The sequence below is a fragment of the Papaver somniferum genome, chromosome 8 (assembly GCF_003573695.1).
Source record: "Papaver somniferum cultivar HN1 chromosome 8, ASM357369v1, whole genome shotgun sequence".
NCBI lineage: Eukaryota > Viridiplantae > Streptophyta > Magnoliopsida > Ranunculales > Papaveraceae > Papaver > Papaver somniferum.
In genome coordinates this window covers 150,000-159,177 of record NC_039365.1, presented here as the reverse complement: position 1 = coordinate 159,177, position 9,178 = coordinate 150,000, and the positions used below count along the sequence as shown (strand labels likewise).

General features: G+C 35.8%; 1 long non-coding RNA gene across 3 annotated transcripts; it reads right to left on the bottom strand.

Moving 5' to 3' along the window:
- Positions 1–5,046: 5,046 nt before the first annotated feature.
- Positions 5,047–8,876, bottom strand: LOC113304837. 3 transcript variants are annotated; one of them, XR_003338441.1, is made up of 5 exons: positions 8,432–8,876; positions 6,926–7,077; positions 5,804–5,887; positions 5,360–5,616; positions 5,047–5,227 (listed from the first exon to the last, which is right to left on the bottom strand). It is a non-coding gene; the product is annotated as an uncharacterized LOC113304837 (long non-coding RNA). The 3 variants fall into 3 exon arrangements; XR_003338440.1 differs by having other exon boundaries at positions 5,047–5,616; positions 8,432–8,485; positions 8,568–8,876; XR_003338439.1 differs by having other exon boundaries at positions 5,047–5,616.
- Positions 8,877–9,178: the final 302 nt, after the last annotated feature.

Below are 9,178 nucleotides of genomic sequence, written 5' to 3'. Positions count from 1 at the left end.
TTCAACTTTTTTTTTTCAACTTTTTTTTCTTTCATGGTATCTCAATCACTCTAATTCACCCTAGCATTGGTAACAACTTGAATCGTGAGCCCCAGCAAATCACTTAGAAACATATTTAAAAAGAAAAATAAAAACAGAAATGAAAAGGACTCAACGAGATATGGGGAAACTACCATGTTATTCCTAACAACTGAGCTCTGTGCTTTTATGAATAGACTCTTTAGATGTTGTCATCTAATCAGATTGGTTTCTCAACTCCTACAACCAAAATGCTTCCATCCACTTAGATTAGTTAGTGCGATCCTTAATATGCATAAATTTCTAGGCTCTGGAGTTTATTTATTGCAACTAAAAAGTTTCTCTCATACCCCCAAACTTAAACCTAACATTGTCCTCAATGTTCTAAAGATAAAATTAAAAGCATGAACAAGGAGAAACTGTTACCATTTAAAGCAAAAGAGATAAGGAAAGATATTATCGTGTTGCATGAGATTGGGTTACCTCCCAAGAAGTGCTAAGTTTAACGTCTTCATCCAGACATAAGAAAGGATTAATCACCTCGTATCATAAAGTAATAGCCGAAATATATGTGGGTCATCAAAACCAAATAGAGCTATCACAAGTAAAAGGAATCTGCAACATGCCAAGAAAATTAACAAATAAAGCGCACCCTTGTCTAGTTTCCTGTTTAAGACAACTACATCTAGCTGTGGTTCAGGTTCAGGCTCTATGAAAGGGTCTAGATAAAATATTTTCATGCGCTGGAATTCCTCAAAGCTAAGATCCGGTTCAGGTATTAGAGTCTGGAAAACTCAAGTAAAAACTTAGAAGCACATAATAATAACCTGAATAATTGAGGATCCTTAAAATCAATCAGTTTTGACTCACAAAGCTGACCACAATAAGAGTGGTGGTCTTCCTTAAACAAATATGTCGATCCTAATCTCCTAAAGTAATTAGGTTTAGTCTCAACACTTAACAATTGACACATATGAAACTTATACGTTCCCACAATTGGTCGAAAAATATTTGGTGGTAAAACAAAGTCAATCTGGATATCATAGCCTGGGTAAACCTCATCAACCATAGGATGGGTTTCTAACAACTGAACTTCCTTATGGACATCACTAGGTTCAGGAAAACGTGTATGAAGATAATCTTGTAAAAGGGTTGAGGCACATATGCCAAGTCCGAAGTGAGGGACCTTTCTAAGAGTTAAGGCACATGGAGAATGATAATCACCCCAAACTTAGAGTTTGGGTATCTCTAGATAGACTAGCTACAATTTCCTTAATTTCTAGATCGTTGGAATCCTGAAAATAGTCAATTGCTTCTTCTAGGTTATACTCAAGTGACGCATCCTCACTCATATTTAATAGCTGTACGAGTTCATTTTTTTCGTCTAAGACCATTGTGTTTAAATTGCTAGACTCTAAAACGGTATTCTCGGAATAAACTCGTTCCTCTAAACCATTATCGACTTCGTAATCAAAAGGAAATACTACATCATCTAAAGAAGTGGTATCTCTAATCAAATCCTCGTCCTTTTGAATAGGTGAATAATTATTATAATTATTTGTATTTGAACTAGAAACATTATCGTTATTAAGCTCAATTGGAGTAACAAATTCCTGATCACTATGCCTACTTATTTCAATTTCTTCATCAACACTATCCTCATCATAATCATCATTATAATAACATGAAAATGGTTGAACCTCATCTAAACAAGTAGTGTTACCAATTTTATCCTCGTCATCTTGATTATGTGAGTAACTATCTTCATTTTCAAAGGTACTATTGGAAACACTATATTGGAAATTAAGAGCGGTTATGTTCTGGGCCTCTAACAAAATATTTTGAGTCGACTCACATGACTTCCTGATTGAATCTAGGAAAGAAAGTTCACTCGTTACATTGCTTTCGTCCATAACTAAGTTATTCATTTCTGCTAACTTACGTGTCGACTCAGCTAACTTACGTGTTGATTCTAGTAGAGAGGAATTTTGCTCGTATGACCGGTTGGCGTGTGGATAGTAATTGGGCTCACCATGGTATGGACCATGACCTTCAAAAGGCTGATGTTCCCAACCATTATTCACACTATGGTCAAAGTAGTAACGTCCATTTTGAAACTCGGTCTGATATTCGTTGTATTGGCTATTGTAATACCATTTCGAAATTCTATTGCAGCGGTGTGAGTTGTCACACAAAATAAAACCCACTGACAGGGGATTCGTGGGTGCATAGAATCTTACCTCCCGTACCAGACGGGCGATGAACCGTTGAAGTCGACTCAGGCCACCGACTCCGATGTCAGTGTACGAACCCGAGGGTCCGAGACAGTATCGTAACTGTCGTCCTTCCCTGCAAACAGATGATATTTAATTTTGGCCCTTCCCTAGGGTTTAAAAATAATGTCCAAGAATGTCCAAAAAGTCCAAAAATAAAAATGTCCAAAAAGGAAAAGAAAAATTACAAAAATAACACCCTATTTACAGTTTCTAAAAATAAAACAAAATAACTATATACAAAATCTTCTTCTTCACTCCTTTCGGATTCCTCTTTTCTTTCCTTCTTTGGCGATGCTTTCCTTTTATAACACTTTTTCTTCCCTTGTAGCTTCGCTCCAAATCTGAAAAGAATCGAAAAATACCAAAACGCGTAAAAAAGAACAAAAAATAATAAAAAGAAACCTAAAACAAATCTAAATACAAGTCCGCGTCGGCGACGCCAAAAATTGATATAGTTTTTAAGTGGTAGTAAAGTTCGTTCAACTCGGACTTGTGTAGACTCAATTTCAGACTTAAAAATAAAAATAAATAAAATATATTCACAGAATTGTCACGATAACGAGAGACATTAAGACTTCGGATTCCACCATTAATCACATTCAATTGGTTCATATAATGACTCATAACAATTCTAGCTCTTTTATGGACTCTATTTATTTTACAAGGTAGATTGCTAAAATATTAGATGTAAATCACAAGCATGGTATATCAAAATCTCTTACGTCTAAGCATACACCATTAAACGAAATCACAACTAATTAGTGAAAATCATAAATCAATTGAATCAAGTGCAAAAGTAAAAAAGAATCTAATATAGTTACCAAACAATTGTGAATAAGGCTTCCTCCGTCATCCCAGTGTTGGGGTTTAGCTCCTCATGTCGAAAACACACCCGAAAGATATAAACATGGCTCACAAGGTGTTTTTATTGAAAAATAATATAGTGCAGCGAGTTTATAACAGAGATAATTGTTACAAATCCCACTGTTACATAGAAACCCTAGCAGAAGTGTTGCGAACTCAAACTTAATTGTTACAAAACTGTTACAAAGGTATTGGATTTGAAAGATTGGGTAATGGTTTCTGCGACTTTCTTTTTTTTGCGGTTTGCACTGTCCTTCTTCTTCTTCTTCCCTGGAACAGCAGCAAGCTTCTCTGCAACTTCACCTGCAGCTACCCAATCACCTCCGTTCGGTCCCCCAACTCCCGATTCTCTCTGTGACTTGAAGCAACCTTTTTATAGCCAACAGGAACCCTAATACTCGATTTAATTCTCTCTTTTCTTCGGCAGAAAGTCTCGGACTTCTCCACTTTCCAAACTCTTCTCTACGCGTTTCTGAGATGTACAGGTCATTCCAGTTCCTCTATTAGATTGATACGAATCTCAGGAAGGGTTATCTTCCCTCAAATCACCCGTAACTGCCAAATATAATCTCAAAGGAGCCCGAAAACTTCTTCCTCCTCTGTTTTCTTCTCGCGGCTTATCCAGCCTCAATTGGTTGAGTCCAATCAATCTACCAGCCCTGTTGTGATCCAGAAAGTCCAGCCCAACAAATATCTTCAATCGAATCTGGTCGAATCCCTTGCGAAATCCAATTCCAAACCTTCACGACTGCTGCCGTTTTTCCCGCCGAATTCCGACTCGAATTGTGAAGAAGAAGAGGCGCCCCCTATCCAGAGTAGGGGTACCTTTAGCAGCTGCCTTGGGGTGTCCTGTGGATGCCCCTTATCCATGCTGAGGGTCCGAATAGCAAGTGTCCTCCGGGCGCTTTTAGACAACTTTTCGAGCCGATTTTTCCAAAAATATTTATTGGCCAATAATACCTACACACACATAAAACACCATAATAAGTACAAAAATGAGAACTATCAATATATAGAATCGAGACAAATTAGACACAAAAATGTGTCTATCAGTAGGAGAAAAAAGAAGAATCATCATAATTTGGGAATGACTCCAAATTCTTCATCAGTTTGATTTGATTCCTTTTTGAAGAAATCAACTGTATTTTTAAGCATTAGTGAACTAGGGAATTACGCCCCCATCCATATCAGCATCATAAAACTACTACCCCTTTTAATAATTCAAAAGTATGAAGAATTTGTACCAAACATCCAACTATCAGAATAACAAACATCCAACTATCAGAGTAACTGAATTTGTTACCTCATAAACTGGAATTTTGAAAGGCTACCGTTGGAAAAATAAAATAAAATGAAGTTGTTATCTGTCACGCTCTATCTCTTTCTTTACATTCCCTTTGCTTGTATTTCAATCCTACCGACTAATCCAGCCATCACTACACCAAATCCAGGTTTTTGTCACAGAGTATATCTGTTACTGTTTCCATTTTTAACACATATACGCCGTTGCAGAAGCGTTGTGATAATAATTGTTGTTATCCCTTGCAACGGTTTTTTTTGTGACAACTATTATTTAGTCACACTTTTTAACCGTTGTATAATAAAACAACAACGATTAACCTAATTTAACGGTGGCGACACGTGTCCATTTTGTCACAATAATTCCAACAGTTATAGTTGTGAGTGAATTTTGCAACAATTTGGATGCGGACACGTGTCTCTTTTTGTGACGGTTACGGTAACACCTATAAGTGTTACCTATTGCTTGTAACATATCTTTGTGTGACAAGTGTCGTCTTCTTACCTCAACATTGTGATGATGACACGTGTCTTTTAAGTGACCCTTTTTGTTACTATTATTCGAGTGACAATTCTTTAAATTACAATTAAAAAAATGGATAGTCCAGGTCCATTATCACGGGCCTGGACTTTCAGTTTACAGGCCTGCAGTTTCTTATTTCCCAATCTGCAGAATATTCATTACAGAATTTTCCCATTCATATTCATGACAGACTTTTACCATTCACATTCATTAGCTTATTCCAGCTTCATCTCTTTACATTAGGAATCTTCACAAGAAGAAAATAAAATGAACCAGCGAAGGTTGCAAAACATGATAACAACAAGCAGATAAAACCTAGATGCATAGCTAAAGTAGATGGATATCCTTAGATTTCACAAATCAGTGAGCAGGGAGTTACCTCAAACCCTTCCAGATATCGGCTTTTAACTCTTGCGGAACCAGCCTCCAACAAAGAAAGAAATAGGGCACTGCATCCCAACAATCTACACTATGCAAGTAGCAAACTATTCAGCATGATCACCAATAATTCTGTCAGCTTCATCGGAAGTAAGCAACAGTTTCAGGCTATCTACATGACTGCATTCACAGCTGCAGGATCAGGTGGTGAAACTGCATTTGCTTCATTGTTGGGAATATTACTTTACTTAAATTCATCTGCAAGAAATTAGAACAAAAATAATCACACAACATGTTTGTAAGAACAACAAAACCAGAATAGCATTGACTTCAAGGAATGAGTAGTACGGGATGGGTTAATCCTACTTTTAAATGCAAAAGTAATGGATTAGTAAATACAAATAACTTAAGAAAGTTCTGATATATTATTGTAGTACGTCAATACCTCTGGTCGCATATAACTAACAATCACAAGACGCGGTTCTTCCCCTTAGAAATCCTCATTGAAATCATGAAGTAGCCAAGGTTCCTGCAGTAATAGCATATTATGTTAGTGTCAGGATCCAACAAGCACAAAACAGAACCATTGGTTAATCATAATTGACACTTACACTAGTCTTTTTAGTGTTACATTATGGGTTCCAACCTATATTAATGACCATCTTATAAACTCAGTGAACACCAAGAAGAATTTCATACCAAAGACACGCCTGGCAAATGGTTTCAACATGATTTTTTCATTAGAAATTTAAGCATGTGCAAAAAAATTAAAAACCATTTACAATGTGCCCTCAATAACAAGGTCGTTGGAAGGATCGACATCCAACAACTTCACCACCTAAAAGAATCTTAAGAAGAAAATCAAGCAGCAAATGCAGATTGGACGCATAAATGGAATTTATCAGCAGTTAAGAATAATAGTAAGATATGAAAAAGCATCTCACAATTCAGGATTATTTCCAGCCTAAACACACACGTAACGAGATGAAAGATCAAATATGTAAAATTAATCTGAATGTATTGAGTTAATCTCTAATCTAGTATCTGGTTGTTTAAGATAGGATAAATATCTAGCGGAACCTGACCTTCGGGATAGGTGAATTTATTTTCTATGCTTTCCCTAGAGACGAAGCTTATGACATAGGTACACTATGTCCCTTCAAATGTTCAATTAATTGGTTGGCACCAGGAAAGAGGTCTTATTTAGCACTAGCTACAGTAAACAACATAATAGTTTAATAACCAATCATAGAAACACTCATAGATCGTACAGACACTACCAGTTAGCCAAAGTATAGTATCTACTCCAAAAGGCTCGCTATTGTCTCTGTGATATCCTAGAGAGAAGATAGTCAATGACAAAATTAAAAGAACACAAGAAAGAAACAAAGATAGAAAGAACGAAAAAAAAAGCAAGAGATCTGTATCTATCCAATAGTGCAGATACATCTTACGTAATAGTGCAGAACTGTCTTAAGTTATCTGCATAATATTAAGTGTTTTACAGTCCATACTACTCATATATTAACAGTCCTTATACATACATACGAGCACAAATCGAGCTTACCCCGAAGTTGTTGTGCTTGAGAACCCCTAAAATCAAATTCATCATGCTTCTCTGCTCTTGACTGATCTTGTCAACGATCGCGGAGGTATGTAGCAATTGGTACTGCATGTGGTGAATTTGTAGCATTCAGTACCGCCACCGAGGTGGTGAATCTGTAGCAGACCAAACCCATATATTAGCACCAGATAAATAAAATAATTCAATCAAGCTATACTGACTGCATAATCCCATTTCCTTGGGAGACATAAACAAGATCACCAAGTTTCCAGTAAGAAAAAATTAAGAACCCTAGAGAATTATTGAACATCAAAACAGTGACTACATCCAACCCCTAGATGATATGTTCCCAACAAGCAGTACTTGTGTACAGACTTGTGTACAGACAGTTTGAGAAAAACCGTAAAATCATCAATTTGAAAATAAATCACTATGACATATAAGATCTTTACAAAACCTCAAGACCTTATACTGGAAACTCCTCCTCGCAAACATGGAAGGCAGAAAATAAGTACAAGCAATTATCCTGGATACATACCAACTGCAAATACAGCTAAACGACACCACCAACAACATGAAAGGCCAATTTGAAGCTTGGACTGATTCATTGAAAGGAATCAGTCAACCACCCAAACCATAATTACCAAAAGTAATCTTAATTTCAAATTAAAATTTAGAACTACATATATTTGTAACCATCACTTTCTCTTATCAATAGGGAATAAAAAAAGTAAACTTCCTGAGGGAAAAAACACAAAACAGTAAACGAAAAAAGAAGAAAACCCCTTTAAAAGAAAAATCAACAACATACTTAAATAAGATATATACATTTTAAAACAGAATCATCAAAAGGAGTACTTGATATGCCTAAAAATAAACTCAAAATGATTAAAAGGAATTGATAGATTGAAGCAAGGAGATTGGGAGATAAGAGACATGTACTGAGATTAGGAATTGATACATTTTCAGAAAAGCAAGTCAGATGAAGCTACAAACTTAATCAAATTTAGCAAAGGCAAGCAAATAAATAAAGCCAGAAAATGAAGCAAGTTGGCTTTTTATAGGTATCCAATTAAGCATAAGAAAACACTTAACTAGCTATTTAGTTAGTCAGTAAGGAAACAAAATCATCCAAATTTAATCTAATTACCTCTTCATCAACTCCAGAATTCAGATTTTATAATTGATCACTACGATTCATTACTTTCATATCCCTAAACAAATCAATAAGCTAAACAGATTTTTACTTCATAAAACAAATTTGTCCACAATCTTCCACATAAAACATACAAGTAAACCTAGAATAAGAGAAACCCAATCTTCATCTCATGTTTAAATAATACCAAAACAAAGAAATAAATCCTAGAAAATTGACAAAGCCAGATATGAAGAAAACTGAAATATAAATTGAGATTAACAACTAAATGTTGTTAATCTACATAAGAAATCAGGCTCACAAAACCGAGTTATTAAAATTCAAAACAAATAAATGTTGAGGAGAATTTATACCTGGAGAAGTTCAAGAAATCCAACTGAGGTTGATTGTTCATCTTCTAAAAACTCCTACAATAAAACCCAAAAGAGATTTCAAACCCTAATAGCAAACAAAATCAACAAGAACAAAGAGAGAAAAAGGGGAAATTACATTTAAAGCGTAACTTTAGTTCCAATAAGAAGAACTATTAATACCACACAAACAACAAAGATGAAAAAGGAAATGGTTAAGAAGAATGGTTTTGAGTTAAGATTGAAGAAAATGGTTTTATATCGAACATAATGATATAAATAGATCTGGAGTGAAGAAGGAAATGGTTTTTCCTCCTGGTTCATGGTGTAGTGTTCATGAAGATCTGTTAGTTTTTGTAAGAAATCCGATGGATCTGGAGAGGTAAGAAATTTTTCTTCGGAGGCAGAAAAATGTTGAGAGAGAAGAGAAGAGGGGACTTGCATAGAAATGGAAGAAGAGGCAGCAAAACGATAAGGTTTAACTAGGTTTGGTTAAGATAAGAGTGGGACTCACAGCTGTTGGATGTAGGGATGCACGGAACCGAGCCGAACCGAGCAAACCGAGCCGAACCGGGGTGAACCGAACCTTAACCGAACTGAACCATTCATTCAACGGTCAGTTTCAGTTCATAACACAAGAATTGTTGATCTTTCAGTTCAGTCTACGGTTTGTATGGTCAAGCCTAACCGAACTGAACCGATAGAACCGATGAATATAGAACCTTGATTTGTATCACCCTAATCAATCCT